At 45.3% G+C, this 16,188-nt stretch overlaps 1 long non-coding RNA gene across 1 annotated transcript; it reads left to right on the top strand.

Moving 5' to 3' along the window:
- Nucleotides 1-7,672: 7,672 nt before the first annotated feature.
- On the top strand, nucleotides 7,673-12,484 carry LOC132693184 (uncharacterized). Its single transcript, XR_009616636.2, has 2 exons — nucleotides 7,673-8,106; nucleotides 12,201-12,484. It is a non-coding gene; the product is annotated as an uncharacterized LOC132693184 (long non-coding RNA).
- Nucleotides 12,485-16,188: the final 3,704 nt, after the last annotated feature.

Here is a 16,188-nt window from a genome sequence, read left to right on the forward strand (position 1 = left end):
TTTGTAGGCTCGGGTAGCTGGGAGGACCCAAAGGGTGGTCAGCAGAATGAAAGGATGGGCAGAGGGAACCAGCACTTTAGGGGCAGCACTTTAGGGGCCAGCATCGGAAGTCACAGTGCTCCTCACATTCCAGGGCTCCCCGGATGTGCAGGATACAGCAATGAAAACAACCATACAAAACTAAGAGATTTAAACAGCATGCAAAAATAAAAAGATGTCCACCTCAGAGGATAAACATTTGTTCAAGAGCAGTGAGGAGGCCAGTGAGATCCAAAGATGAGGGGGACAGCAGGTTATAGGGTAAACTATTGTGAGACTTTGGCTTTACTCTAAGTGACATGAGGTTCCTTTGAAGGATTCAGAGGAGTGACAGAATATAATTAATGCTTCAAAACTCTGTGCAAGCAAACAACCAAATGACCCCTTTGTTGTATGCAAAAGTGAATGTGGATGAGCAAAGCAGGAGCAGGAGGCTAAGAGGCTAGCAGGTAGGAGGTTACTACTTTTCAGGGGAGACACTATGCTGGTTGGACTTAAGGTTGTCATAGCAGAAATGATGAGATGTCATCATGTCACCAGGATCTGGTTCTTTTTCAAAGGTGGGGGTTAAAGGACTCACCATAGATTTCACTGGGCTGCAAGGACAGCGAGACATGGTTGATTTCATGCTACCAGGACTCTCTCCCTCCCCATGAATCCTCATGAAGGCATCGATCCATCTTTCATCTCTGTCTGTCCTTGGCTTCATTCTAATTCTCTACACGGCAGGTAATGACATGGTGTCCAAGAGCCCGAAATTCATACCCTCCCAGCTAGCAACCATAGGAGCATCTGTATACATCAGACCTCAATAAGGTCCTATTTGGGTCATGGGCCTAACCCTTGGATCAATCACTGTTGTCAGGAAGATGCATTCAATGATTGTCCAGACCTAGAATACACACTCACCCTCATGAGTGCTTACCCCCAGGGCCGTGTTTCTGGAATTGGAAAGTCAGGAAAAGCTCTCCAGGCATGCAAACGGTCTAACCCATGTCCCCCACCCCAGTGAACACCAACTTGTTTCCCCTTTGAGATTTCTCTTCTTCCCCAGACGCTGAAGTCTCTCCCTTTCCCCGAAACTCAGAACAGCTTTCAACATGGGGCACTCACCTCAAAAGGGATATTGTTCTTTCATTATCTAACGGTAAGAAATCAAATTAAAAGTCCCAGTAATTTTAAATCTGGCCTCAGGATCCAGCTTAGTCTGTCACTCAAAAGCAGGTGGAATAGGGAGGGGAAGAGAGAGAATTTCGAATTGCCAGAAAGATCCTCCAGCCCCCATGAGCCTAACTGTTGAAAGAGTCTCTCAAATACTTTCACAAAAAGATGCCCAGAGAAGCATTTCTAGTCAGTTCTCTGAGAGTCTTGACATGTTTTAGAGCAAGATATGCCTGCATTTTTCACCTTACCTAGGCTTTACCTTAACTCTTTGTCAACTAAGAATTCTTGGCTACAAACCAGCTCTACCCCTAACATTTGTGAGTTTTGGAAAACCTCTGCTGAAGAACTGAGGAAATAGTCCATAGTCTGAAAATAAGCAAATGATGTGGCCATTCGGGATCTTGAAGGGTGTGTTTTCAAAATGGCAGGGGGCCCTGTGTGCTGTGGCACGGGCTGCCAGTCCACATTAACATTCAGGGACTGCTGCGATGAGTCCGATCGTCAATCCCACTGAGGCTGCCATCTTTACCCTTCCTTCTGGAACACCTGCTCCCACAGTCACTGAGAAAGACTGATCTCTGTTGACAGTTTCCCCTACCCCAAACACCCCCGGGCTGTTTATGGTAAATAGCGCACACTAGTGAGGTTTTATTGATCTCTCTTTCCCAGACACCCCACCATCTCCTCCCACCCCACTCTGATTTTTGTTCGTCTGCCACCTGGAAGCAGCAAATGCTGCTCCTCTTGCTTTTCTGCATACCAGAGGCAACGATAATATTTACAGTGGCGGCGAAAGGCCCTTCCTGCTGTCTTCACAGCTCTGGAGCTCAACTGTGGTGAGACCCAGGGAGAGCCAAATGCAGAGAAAGGGCTCCTTCCCTCTGCTTGCCTAGAGAGGTGTTCACTTCCGGCCTAAACTCCAGATGTGACTCTGTATAGAAGCCCCTCCCTTGACCATCTGGGGCAATGGTAACCAGGGACTTCCCAGAAGTTTCCAAAAATGAAAGGGCCCCTCTAGGTGTTCAAGAAAAAGTTACATTTCCTTTTGGAAGAGAGTTACAGAAGAGAGGAACACACCTGGTTGAATTTGATGAGTTTCCTTCAAACAGATTTCATGTGCCCCAGAGGAAACAAAGACAACCATTAAGGTATAGGAACAAAATAATACTAATTAATTAATCAATGTAATTTTGTATATATTTTTACTTTTTAAATCTTTTTTAAGTTTATTTATTTATTTTGAAAGAGAGAGCGAGCAAGAGCAAGCTGGGAGTGGCAGACAGAGAGAAAGAGAATCCCAAGCAGGCTCCACACTGCCAGCATGGAGCCCAATGCAGGGCTCAAACTCACCAATTGTGAGATCATGACCTGAGCCAAAATCTAGAATTAGGTGCTTAATCGACTGAGCCACCCAGGTACCCCTGTATATATTTTTAAACAAATATACTAGTATAGAAGTATAATTACGTCATTTAAAAATGAACACGTAATTTGAGGCTACATGCTCAAATTGTTACTGCTTTGGGTAAATGTTTAAAATAGTTTGAAAACCATTGAACTAGGAGATACTCATTTTCTTTTCTGACATTGAAATTCTATGGTTCTGTGATTTTATGTCTTAGAACAAAGTCTGCCATGACAGACCTGACAAGCGGAGGTGAAACAGACAACTGGCCTCCCAGTGGCAGCCAGATTCTAGTAGAATTTCTGCCACCTGGGCCTTTTTGCTCCCTCCCCACTCCTCACCTCTAACACCACAGAAGGAGGTGAGGGAGGTTACAGGCACAGGGTAGAGGATGGGCCTCCTTGCTGCCCACCCAGGGCTCCCTTCCTTCTGGGGGTACAGCTGCACCAAGTATTGAGAACAGGTTGCACCTGACAAAAAAAAATGATGGCTTCTGTCTTTCAACACGTGCCGCATAGGTGGTACCATTTTATTCTAGTTCCGTTTAGGTTTTTGGCTGCACACTGGCCACATCACCCCTAGCTTCAAACCAGAAGGGCCTGTCTATTGATCTTCTGCCCCAACTCTGACCACATGGTAGTTTCTCATTTGGGGATTAAGATATGATTTTTCTCAACCTTCCACATATCGTTACTCCTTTCCCATTCAACTTTTCTCATTTGCTTTTCTATCATTTTCCTTCTTTCTATTACTTAATTTCACTTTCCTCTTCTTTCCGAGGATCTGTGGCCTGCTCATGGCCAGCTCCCTTTAGGCAGTACAAACATCATTCCATTTGGTAACCATTTTTTGGTCTTATTTATTTATTTTGAGACTGAGAGAGAACAAGTGGAAGAGGGGCGGGGGGAGGGGGGAGAGAGAATCCCAAGCAGGCTCTGCACTGTCAATCAGAACCCGATGCGGGGCTCAAACTCATGAACCGTGAGATCATGACCTGAGCCCAAATCAAGAGTCTGACACTTAACCGACTGAGCCTCCCAGGTACCCCACATTTGATAATCATTTTGTAAAGATCATGTATGGAGTCTGAACCTTCTCTTCAGTTGTACCACATCCCTTAAGCACATCTAACCCCTCCTCCAAACACTTCCTGTCTGGAAAACTATGATTTATTTAAAAAAAAGAAAAACACAGCTTAGATGTCATCTCTTCCAGAAGCCTTCTCTGGTTCCTTATACACCATCCACACAAGCTAATCAATCCCTTCCTTGCACTTTCTACAAATACTTTATTTTTTATTAACATATAACTGATATATAACATTGTTTTAGTTCCAGGTGTAGAGATGAGATTTCATATTTGTATGTATTGCACAATGATCACCATAATACATTTAGTTGACATCCATCACCATACAAAGTCAGAAAATTTTCCTTCTGATGAGCCCTTTTGAGAGCTACTCTCTTAGCAACTTTCAAACACACAATACATATTAACTGTAGTCACCATGCTGTACATTACATCCCCAGGACTTGTTTCACAACTGGAAGCCTGTGCCTTTTGACCCCTTCTGCACACTCTTCATTCACAGCACCAATGACCCTTGGTTGCACCAGTATATTTACATGTCCATCTCACTTGCTGGTTTGTAAACTCATCCAAGGCCAAGGCTGAAACGCTACCCACAGCTCCTAGCACAGTGCCTGGTGCAAATCAGATTCCTAATAAATGCAGTGAAGGAAGGAAGGAAGAATATCTGAAGTCAACTACTCTTGGCCTCCCCATTAACCCCCTAGAATGTGGCCAACTGCAAAAGTAACAATAACAAAGCTAATATTTATTGTATGCTTTCATTTGCTTTCAGTGAGAAACCAATTAAATATGTAAGTGGTGGAGTGGAGACTCCCAGACCAATTATACACTCTGTTAACTAAGAAGCAAACTCCTTTTTCCTACATACCTTGAAAAAGCATGTTCCAGACTAAATGACAGTATCCTACTTGTTTGGTTCTAATGGCCACGTTATTTCTTGGGTTCTTTTCTATCTTTTAATCACAGTGTATACACGATTATTCCTGGACTTCATGGATTTAAATTTTGCACCAGGAACAGTGACATCTCTTGTTCCTGGAAATTTACTGGAAACTTTTCAGTTCTCAAAAGGCTGAATCTAGCTGAAACACAACTTTATTTATTAAAAAAAATTTTTTTTAACATTTATTTATTTTTGAGAGAAAGAGAGAGACAGAGCGTGAGCTGGGGAGGGGCAGAGAGAGAGAGGGAGACACAGAATCCAAACCAGGCTCCAGGTTCTGAGCTGTCAGCACAGAGCCCAATGCAGGGCTTAAACCCATGAACCACAAGATCATGACCTGACCCAAAGTTGGACGCTTAACTGACTGAGCCACCCAGGTGCCCCTGAACCACAACTTTATATGAGTACGGTTTTCTTCTTTTTCTTCTCCAACAGGGAATATTATTTTTTTATAAAAGGTGCAGCAGATTGAAAAAAGCAAACAAATGCAATTTACTAATTTTGATGACTAACTTCTCCATCGGATTCCTCATCCACAGCCAGGACAAATCACATATTTTTTTCATGTATCTTTTACATTTGGTGCTCGTTTACATTCTGTATGTCTCTCCCTCCCTCCTTCTCTGTCTCACACACAACATACACATACACACACACACATACCTGAGGCCCTGTAGCTTTAATTCCTAGGCCATGAAAACTTTTGCACATGTGAGTGCTCCCTTCTCTCTTAGCCTTACAACCACATCAGCCCTTACTACCCAAAGCTCACTACTGGCAGCTGCTCAGAGACCAACAGAACCTGAAACAGTAATGCACCCCTGAGAGGCTCTGCCCAAGCGTGCCTGTCCCCAGTTTCCACTCCCAGACTGACACGCCCATCCCAGCAATGTGCTATGAAGAAAAATTCTCTCACAAGGCATGGCAATCCCACGCTGTCCTCTAACTTCAAAAAATACATTTTCCCTCTCTGGTCGATGCTACAATCACGGTCTCAGGAAACTGATCATTGAACTGATATTTGATCTGAGTGCTAAGATTGTCAGCTACCTGAAAACCGTGATCCTGGGTGACTCAGAGCCTCTTTGGATCATCGTGAAACTGACCAAAATTACATTTCCCCCTCTTTTTCGTTCTCTCTCTGATCTGCCCACTCTCCTATTCTCTCTGCTTCTATATAAGGTCATTGTGAGGACAGACATGATAATGTTTGTGAATTGCCCTGAATTCCTACAAAGGAGGTTTATAAACTCAAAACACTATTGCTTTTCAAGATGTTATTTTTAGTGCTCTGCAAACACTGTTAACATATCTTTAGAGATAAAAGGAGTCCTGTGGAGGGATGGTGGTGATGGTCACACAGCAATGTGAACGTACTTAGTCCACTGCACTGTTCACAGAGGTTTCGATGGTAAATTTTATGTTATGGGCATTTCCCTACAATTCAAAAAATTAATATGCAAACAAAGAGTCCACAACAAAAACAAAAAACCTTTATATTATCTGACTGTTTAGAAAGCAGGTTTCCTGGCATCCAGCCCCTAGGCACCCCCTGTTTTGCCTATTTGCATCTCCTTGCCCTCTGATCTGTTGTCAAAACCTCACAGAGGCTGAGAGAGGGCTAAAGCTGGAAAGGCTGCAGATGGGTGGCCCTCCTCACCCCTCCCTCCCACATTACGGATGAGGAATGAGGCTCATCTGAGCGAAACCGTCAACTACAATTTAAGGTTCCTAATTTCGGGTCCAAATTTGTTTTTCTGGAAGCAAGTGGGACATCACTCTGTGTATCATCGGTAGCAACACCCCTACTACTAGTAACGATCACGGTACAAATCTGCAACCTCCTTCATCACACCAATCTTGCTGGACTTGGGAAGGGTGACAGGGAGCTGCACCCAGCATGCTGAGACACCCTGCCATCACACTGGCCTCCTCCACCAGCACACCCCCAAGGCTGCTGCTCTAGGGGTGACAGGCCCAAGGGGCCACACGCTGGGGTGAGTCTGATTTCTGGCCACCTGTCCCTTGGGTTTTAGGTGACCAGCTTTTAATCCAGTACCATCGCAGATAACTGAACACCAGATCTCACCAGAAAATGGACATTTTACACCTGCGTTATAAAGTCATCAAGGGGCTTTAGGAGAGGCTGACTTAACCTTAGATACCTTGGCTGAGTTGGGCCACAGTAACTGAACCTGCACCTTTGGAAAGAGCTCTCTCTGGAAACAGGTCTGCTGCACACAGAGTGTGATCACCAGGCAGGGCCCATCCTGGGAGAGGAAACACGGCTGCACTAGTAGCAGAGAGACTTTTAGAAGAGTGGGAAGGGTCCTTAGCGACCCAGTCCGACCCCCTCGGTTCATAGATAAGGATCTGAGGACTGAGGCAGGTAGGGTGCACTCAGCAATCTGTCCAAGGCTGCTGGCCAGTCAGCTCTGTCCGGGAGTCGAAGGCGAGCATTTTTACCAGCTGGGATCCAGCGCTCTTCCCGCCACACTATTCCACCTGTGGTGAGGGAGGCAGAAAGGTGTGCACAGGCTTTGGAGCCAGGCCAGCCACACATCCCTCCCCTCTCTCCCTCAACTGTAAGGTTTGGCCAAGTCACCCTCTTTGTGCCTCAGTCTCCGCTATAAAATGGGCACACTCATTCCCATCTTTAAAGATGGACACGAGGGTTAAATCAAACGATGTGAGTGAAGTGCCACCAGTTTCTGGCACAGTACGTGCCCCACAATGGTAGTAGCTAGTATTTATTCCCGTACAACTGCCCCCCATCCATGGGGGATATGTCCCAACACCCCCAGCGGATGGCTGAAACCAGGGATAATACCAAACTCTCTATATACTCTTTTTCACATACACACATACCTATGATAAAGCTTCATTTATAAACTAGACACAGTAAGAGAAGAGCAAAAATAACTAATCATAAAATTGTACAAATTATTGCACTGCACTCACCCTCCTTCTTGCAAGGCCTCCCGAGGATGACATGCCCACGTGAGGAGAAGATGCGAGGAGAACGACTTGGGCGTCGTAACATTAGGTGGGCGGCTCCCGACGTTATGACGTTATGGCGTTACGGCGTTATGACGTTATGACGCTGACGCTGACGCTGACGCTGCAGCGTCAGAAGGAGGAGAATTTGCCTCTGGCCGGCGGTGGCCGGTGGGTAACGGAGACCTGGAAAGCGAAACCACCGACTGGGAAGGGGGAACTACTGCCCTTGGGCCACCACGGCTTTCTGAGCGTAATGGGCGTCCTCCAGGGCAGGATTCCAAATGCACCGTGGGTCCTGCTTGTTGGACTGGGGCACGTCCAGAGCCAAGAGCGAGGGCTCCAATTTGGAATGGAGGAGCGCATGGAAGGAAGGCTGCCCCGGCCAGCTGGGGTGCCAGCAGGTCAGAGGGACTCTAGGCAGCTGGCTGACATGTCCAGGATACCATGTTCCTGACACCTAATGGTAATTAGGCTCCATATATCTAATGGTAATTAGATGACTTCCACAAAATTCAACGAGGGCGGCAAAGAATAAAGCCCTTACGCTTCCAGGTTGGAAAAAGAGAGGCTGCTCCCCATGAGTAGGCTTGAGGGAGCAGGCAGATTAGTGTGGGAGGTGCCCTCCAAGCACATGTAGAGGAGGGTCCACGGGGCTTTATTTCTTGGCTCTGGGGGGACACACAAAGAATGCTAATGGCTTAGCTGTCTCAGGACATAATAACACAGGATCCACCCAGGCCAGTGGTCCTCGAAGTATGGTTCTCCAACCAGCAGTACCTGGGAGCTTGTTAGATGCAGACTCTTCGGGCCCCATCTTGAACCTACTGAATCAGAAAACTCTGAGGATGGGCTCCAGCAAACTATTTACCAAACCCTCCAGGTGATTCTTAGACATCTACAATTTGAGCACCACCAACCTAAGCCATTTCTCCTGATTTCCTGGTTGATCGCCCAGTGGCTATCAATCTTGGCTGCACAGAAGCCGCCCGGTGCCGAGTCTACAACTCACGGCAGTTAAATCAGAATCTCTGGGATCGGACCCAGGCACCAGCTTTTTTAAGACTCCTCAGGTAATTTCAATGTGCAGCCAAGCTTGAGACCCACTGATTTGGAGCAACAATTTGAATGAAGCAGTTAAGTCATTCATACCATTTGTGTGAATGCAATAGTGCCTGAGTATCAATCAATTCAGAATGCGAGGGGGGGGGGGGGAGGGGCACCACCATTTCTGTTGCTCAGTTTTCCTGTTTGTTTTTCCCACTACTACTTCCTCAACTGTCCACTGCAGGTTCTGGATCCCCAAGAGAAGTTCCAAATACATTTGTTCCTCCTACCCATTCACCCACCTCGACTACTGTTGAATTAACGTTATTGAATTCACTGGCTAGTGTTAAGATCCAAGAGGAAGCTCTATCCGTTCTCTTGGAATCCACCAGTGAATTTCCAAATTAAAGGCAATTATTTTTTAGTTTCCATCATATATGTGTCTCTTATGTGTCAGGTTTCGTCTGTAGTGTTCTTGTTAGGTTTATGTATTTTATTCAGCTCTCGGTTCAGATCAGCACCAAAGTAGGCTCATAAAATCCTAGCTGGTTTAGGTTTTGTTTGGCCTTATGAAACATGCAAGTGTTTCACCTGGTAGAAGACTTAACAGTGGAGACAGTAGGTGGGCCTTGCCAGTCTCCTCTGCCGGGGCGGGGTGGGAAGGGGTGCGGTGGTGGACAGGAAAAGAGAATCTGTTGATTCCCCCAGTACTCTGTAGACTGGATTACAAGAAAGGTGGTAAATAGCCACGGGACCAACACTTTCAGGTTCTAATAAAAATACTATGTTTAGGGGCGCCTGGGTGGTTCAGTCAGTTAAGCGGCCGACTTCGGCTCGGGTCACGATCTCACAGTCCATGAGTTCGAGCCCCGCATCGGGCTCTGTGCTGACCACTCAGAGCCTGGAGCCTGTTTCAGATTCTGTGTCTCCCTCTCTCTCTGACCCTCCCCTGTTCATGCTCTGTCTCTCTCTGTCTCAAAAAAATAAAAATAAACGTTAAAAAAAAAATAAAAAAAAAATACTATGTTTAAAGATGGGGCCAATAGGATAGTATATCTAAGATGTCATCATAAAGGCTAGCCTTCTGGTTTTAGATTCAGACCAATTGCTTGGAAGTTTTAGCCATCTTCCAAGTAGCTCAACATAGAAATGTTTACAGTTTGTGGAGTTAACAATTTTTAGTCTGCCGATACAAATCACATGTTCCTTCTCAGAAGATTTCCTAGGGTAGCAACTTTCACAATGTCTCTAGGAGTTCTGAAGCTCCCTAAATTCTATTTAGGGAGAAATGGAGTAAATGTACTTGTACATGTTTCTCTGCACACATCAGAATAAACCATCACCCTGATCTCTCTGCAACTTTCCTGTATTAGCACTGAAAGTCCCATGTCCACTTTCCATTCTGAGCAAACTGGGATAACTGGTCACCCCACATATGCCCAGAGATGCTTGTTGAACATCTGCATTCTTTATAAATCTTCCCCTCTGTTTGACTCATGCACTGCTTTATCTCAAACCATTATCACTTGGTGCTTAGACCACACACACACACACACACACACACGCTAAACACCCCCAGTTTCCTCCTCGCAATGCTATTGCAAATACATTCTTTTATTTTGCTTGAATTCTACTTCATGTTTTCCCCACTGCCATCACCACCCTATCTCTCCACAGGATGATTCCAAAAACATCTTGTTCTTTTTAATCAGACTGCCAGAACAAATGTAGAGAAGAAAGGAGAGTGATTCCCGTTGTTTCAGAGCTGAAACTAGATGAAAGACTACATCATAAAAGTTAGAGTGCTGTTTTGTTCAATGAGATAAATCTTTATTGCTTATCCCTAAAGTGCCAGATACCGTGCTACACTGCACTCACAGTAAGACGAGTCCCCAATAGCAAACTAATAAATGAGACAAATGTGTCCCCTTCACTCAATAAGACTCACTGGCATCCTACATTTCCTTGTTCCTTGATTTTCCACTGGAGTGGGCACACACAGCTTAGGTTTTTGCCGTCCCTTATCTCGGGCTGCTAGCAGCAATTGACTGAATCCATTGCCAATTTGTTCTTTCTAATCTCAGTGCTGCTCCAGAATTATTATAATAAATTCAATTAATTTCTCATAGCGATTCCAAAATCTGTCCACACGGAAGCTCCTTCCCCCATCCATCATGCAGCACGGAGCTTTGTCGTCTGTCTACGTGGGATCAACGCTGTTTGGTGGGGTTCCAGCTAACATTCGCTTTCCTACATTAAGATTTCCCGTGCTCATCGTGACCATTTTCTCTCACCCTGTTGCCTTAAATAAGAAAATATATTTTCTCCCCTCTGAGGCTCCTTCCTTCATCCTCTATCATGTCTTTAACTTGCTTCTTCAATCATTTCCCATCTGATGTGTTTTTGTCCTGCCCTTTGACTACTCTTCAGTGTGCAAATGTGCTTATATCACAATTACTCTTAAGAAAACGTTTTTTAAGTTTATTTATTTTGAAAGAGACAGAGGCAGCATAGGCACAGGGGAAGAGAGACAAGAAAAGAGAGAATCCCAAGCAGGCTCCATGTTGCCAATGCAGAGCCTGACGTGGGGCTTGAACTCATCAAACCATGAGACCATGACCTGAACCGAAACCAAGAGTCAGACATTTAATCAACTGAGACACCCAAGTGCCCCAAGAAGTTTTTTTTTTTTAAAGAGGTGATCTGATTCCCACTGACACTATGGAATTTGCATACCTTTCCCTCTTTCCACCACCCTCTGCCCTTGTCTTTCTCATCTACTGCTCCCATTAATTTCTCAACCTCGTGCAGCCTGGGACTGGCTCCTGCTAAACCAAACTTTTCTCCCAGGGCATACCAATAAACAACTTGTAAAATGTGGTGCCTCTTCTAGGCTCTCACCCAGCCCAGCCCCTTGGCATCATTTGAGAGTATTGTTAGTTTCGGCCTCTCTCACGTTCCGTATCCTGACTCTTCTTGTTCTTCTCTCTTTTCCATAATTCCTGCCTCCTCCCAGTCTTACTCTTGATCTCATCCAGTTCCATGGGCTGCTGCTCCAGCTCTATTCTCTTGACCCCCACATATAACCCCCCCAACTCTCCTCCGCATTTTCTATCCATATTTCCAAACACCTAAAAGACTGCTCCACATGGAAAAATTCCAAGATCCTCAGACTCAGTATGCTAAAAATCAAGTTCATTACCATCATGTCTAAAACCTGTCTCCCTGGGTTTTCTGTCTCACTTCCTGCATCCACTCCACTAGAGACTCGTATGTTATTCTTGACCTTTTCAATTCCTAATTGCTAGGCATTTGGCAAATAACATTATGTTACTTTTATTTTTGGAACTTTTTGTTGCAAATGGCAGAATCTGAACTCAGGTTCAATAAAAAAACGGGATGTTCTGGCTTGTGGAACCAGACCACAGAAAGGGTAGTTTCACGTGAATGGTACCAGATTTCTTTCCTTACCTCTGATCTCAGCTTTTGTTTGTGTTTTTCTCATTCTTCCAGGTTTCTTCATGTGAAGGGGGCCATGGTCAGCAGCATCTCTGAAGGCACACCCTGTTAACAAGAATGGGAAGAGACCGTTTATATGTGCCAGGCACCATCCTGGGCACTTCAAAGCCCGCAAGTCGAGAAGAAAGAGAAAAAAACATTCTCCACTGCAAATTTAGAGAATCCACAGACAGAGTCTACAGTGGGCCGATGTAAGTCATGTCCCCACCACTAGAGCAATTGCTGGGTCAAGAACCAGTGGAGCAACCGCCAGATGTGGACATCTGACTACACACTGGTGAGCTTGGGTATTTCGAGTCGGAAGACTCCAATGAACCACAGCAGGTCGAAAACATGCAGGGCTAGATTTGGGGGTAAGAAACTGAAATGTAAAAACTCGACAGTGCTCATTAAGGTCCGCAGGACTTCACATTATCTTACAAAAATTAAGGGGCCAACAAGGAACGGTATCTGAATAGATGTTCCATCCACCAAGGGAAAACAAAAAACAAAAAAACCCATGCAGAAGAGAACCAAAATGTTCCTCAGAACACAGTTTTTGGAATATACTAAAATCCAAATAAATGTGTCCCCAAAGCCCCAAATTTTATGCCAATAGTTCCTAGCTCCTACAAGTATAGAATACCTTTTGAAATTAAAAAAAGTTTTAAACTTCTACATAATAGTGATTATAATGATAAATCGCACAGTGATGATGAGACGGGATGGCATGCCTTTGTACAACATCACCTATTCAGCCTACAGGCAGGTTTCATCTCTTGGACTGAGCCTGAGGGCCCATGGAGGCCTGTGGTCATAAGCTTTGGAAGAAGGTATTGAAATTGATATTACTGATAAAAATCTCAATAATGCCCCCATGTGATGTCTGTTTCTAAGCAATCTAACTTTCCGGTGTCCCTTTTTTTTTAATGTTTATTTCTTTTTGAGAGAGAAAGAACGCGAGTGGGGGGAAGGGCAGAAAGAGAGGGAGACACAGAATCTGAAGCAGGTTCCAGGCTCTGAGCTGTCCATACAGAGCCCGACGTGAGGCTCAAACCCATGGACCGTGAGATCATGATCATGATCATGAGCCGAAGTCAGGTGCTTAACCAACTGAGCCACCCAGACACCCCTCCAGTGTCCCTTTTTAATAAGGTAAATAGTTGCCAATTTCACCTGTAGGTAACTGCACAAGTTAACTTGATGCTGGTTGTTGTCTGGGCCTCCATGATACCGCACATTTGGGCTGCCATTTCTTGTCGTGGTTGGTATTCCCTCTATTTTTCATCTGTTTCTGCCTCTATAGTTCCTCTGATTATTGACTTCTCATTCACCAGATTTGTAAACATAAGGAAGCCTAAAAGGGGCACACATGAATATGAATTCCATGGTATGTATTAATTAAGCCTTCCGCTGTAATATTTTGGGGAGGTCTTTCTCCCAAGAGTGAATGTTGCCACCCGACAGGTGTGTGATGAGATGCTATTTTCATCTTCCATCGTCTAAGGTTCAGGATGTACCTGGAAACATCCTAGGGGGTAGGGGTGCCCCACATCGCTGTTGTGAGAAGCATTCCTCCACGCCCAGCTCAGTGGGACTTAAGAATGGATGAAAACAAACGTTCAAGAATGTTTGGTTTCCATGTTAAGCTATGTCATCCGTTATCTTCCTTTTGCCTTTAAATGTGACCCAAAGACCTTCCAACAAAATGGAATGCAGCCTTGTATGAAATCAACTTAATCTCTTATTTGTGATTTATCACAGAATACTTGTCCTGAGTATTATGAGGCTGTAACACTATTCTATTTATTTTGTAGACATTTTTTTAAAGGAAAGGAAAAGCCACTTGAAGTTTGATGTTAAAAAGAGAAAGCTATACAGTGTGTTCTACATTTGAAATTCCACACGCTGTCAATAATCTGGATTTTCCCTGTAAAGAGAGACATACATCCTTTTCCTGATTTCTCCATTTCAGTGTTCGCTTTTACTATATGCCCAGTTCCCCTCGTTCAGTTAAATGTGTGTGAAGTCTGAAGCTTTCTAAGAAATGCCCTGCCCCAGCCGGGATCAAAGGGAATGCTTCTGGAATGGGATATCAGTAGCACGGCTCCCCTGGTTCACTTTTTCTCACTCCACATTTTTTATTGTCAGCAGTGAATACCTTTCAGAAACAAAGCCACCTGCTATCAAATACAAGGATTGCTGAGTCTTTGTGTGTACGTGCGTGCGCGTTGGGCTGGGGGACACTCAGTGTGTGTGTTGCCGGGTGGGAGTTATTTACATATCTGACTCTCTTCAGGCTATTGCAAACTGTTCCACAAGCTGGCATTAACCTCCCAGGAGGGCGTGAAGCTCCAAATGGCCAGGTCAGGGAGTGACCACTCGGTCACCTCTCCATAGGAAGGGTCAGAAGTCATGCCATGAAGGCTCTCGTGCTGAGAGGCATCTAGCTTAGCAGAGTGAGCATTGACCTGTGTGGCGGGAGGTCAGGAGATCCTTGCCTTTCTTAACTGTAAAAATAGGGCCACATGACAGTATCTTTGGGAGCCTCAGTTTTCTTATCTGTAAAGTGAAAAGTCTGGACTAAATCAGGGGTTGCCTGCCATTTGGCTGCATGGCAGACTCACTTGATTTTCTTTTTCTAACGGTGATGCAGAGGCCTTACCCCAGGCCAGTTAAATTAAACCTCTGGGGGTGGAACCCAGACATGGGTATTTTTTTCTCAAAGTTCCCAGGTGAGTCTTCGCGCAGCCAGGGTGCAGAACTGCTGGGTAAGGGAGCTCCAAGGTCTCTCTAGTGCTAGCACCTCTGGGGCCTGCTGCTGTCACCTCAGGGCCCCCTAGTCAGCTAAGTGTCCTCAGCTATACGTCCTGCCCAGCCCACCCTTCCAAGTGCATAGCTTGGTAGGACCACAGCTCCAACAGGATCTGCAGAAGCAGTCAATGTAATTAACCAGAATACCCAACCTGAAGAATGAGGAGTTTGACAGAGGGGAGGGCAGGATCTATTGTTAAAAGGGAATCATCATGGCTCCTAGGAAAACTGCAGACCAGCTGCAAAGCCCACTCTCGTTTCTCTTGGAACCCGGCACGGCAAGCTCATTTGCCTCTTCATAACCAGCTCTGACTTCTCTTGTGCAGCGCAGCGCTGTGCTGCAGAGATAAACTAATTTAATCAAGGACGGGAGCTGCATTTTGATCTTGCAATCATGTCACATAATTCCCTTTCCCAGGGCAGCGCCACACCTCTCTCTGCCCGGTTCTCTTATCTCTCAGATCCCTTTTCCCCTCTTATTCCTTCTTAATCTATCCATCCCCACATCCCCTCATCCACAGATCTGCCCCACTGCCATGTGCCCCCCACACCCAAGACACGATTTTCCTTTGTAAGGTCCCATTTTTCCCACTTCTTCCCGCTCCTTTATTTCCAGCCAGTATTGCTGGGCCACCGATGGCTGTGAGGATGTGAAAATCTGAGACACAGGCATGAATAATGAATTGGGAGAGCCAGACTGAAGTCAGTCGGAACTGAGAACAGCATTTCAGAAATGCAGCCAAGTGACTTAGCAAGAAGTGCTATCACATTACTGCAAACCCCAAAAGCTTCAGACACACTGTTAATTATGAGAATGCAGTTCTGAGTAAGAATCTACAATTGTCCAAAAGCAGGCTAAATCTTCATACTCTGTTTGGGGCTAAAGCTGGGAGTTCTCGAAGGTGCGGAGATGCTTACTCAACTCTACTGCGCTGGCTAGCCAGTGCAATGACCATCTAGTGGCCAGCTTGCTCATTCCAAGAATGGCACTGTCACACCAGACAGGATGCAGCTGGACAGGGAGAGGGGATGGAATTTTTTTTTAATTTATTTGTTTATTTTGGGGGCGGGGGGAGAGAGAATCCTAAGCAGGTTCTGTGCACTGTCAGTGTAGAGCCTGACACAGGGCTCGATCTCACAAACAGTGAGATCGTGCCCTGAGCTGAAGTCAAGAGTCTGACACTTAACC

The sequence above is a fragment of the Panthera onca genome, chromosome B1 (assembly GCF_046562875.1).
Source record: "Panthera onca isolate mPanOnc1 chromosome B1, mPanOnc1 haplotype 2, whole genome shotgun sequence".
Lineage (NCBI taxonomy): Eukaryota > Metazoa > Chordata > Mammalia > Carnivora > Felidae > Panthera > Panthera onca.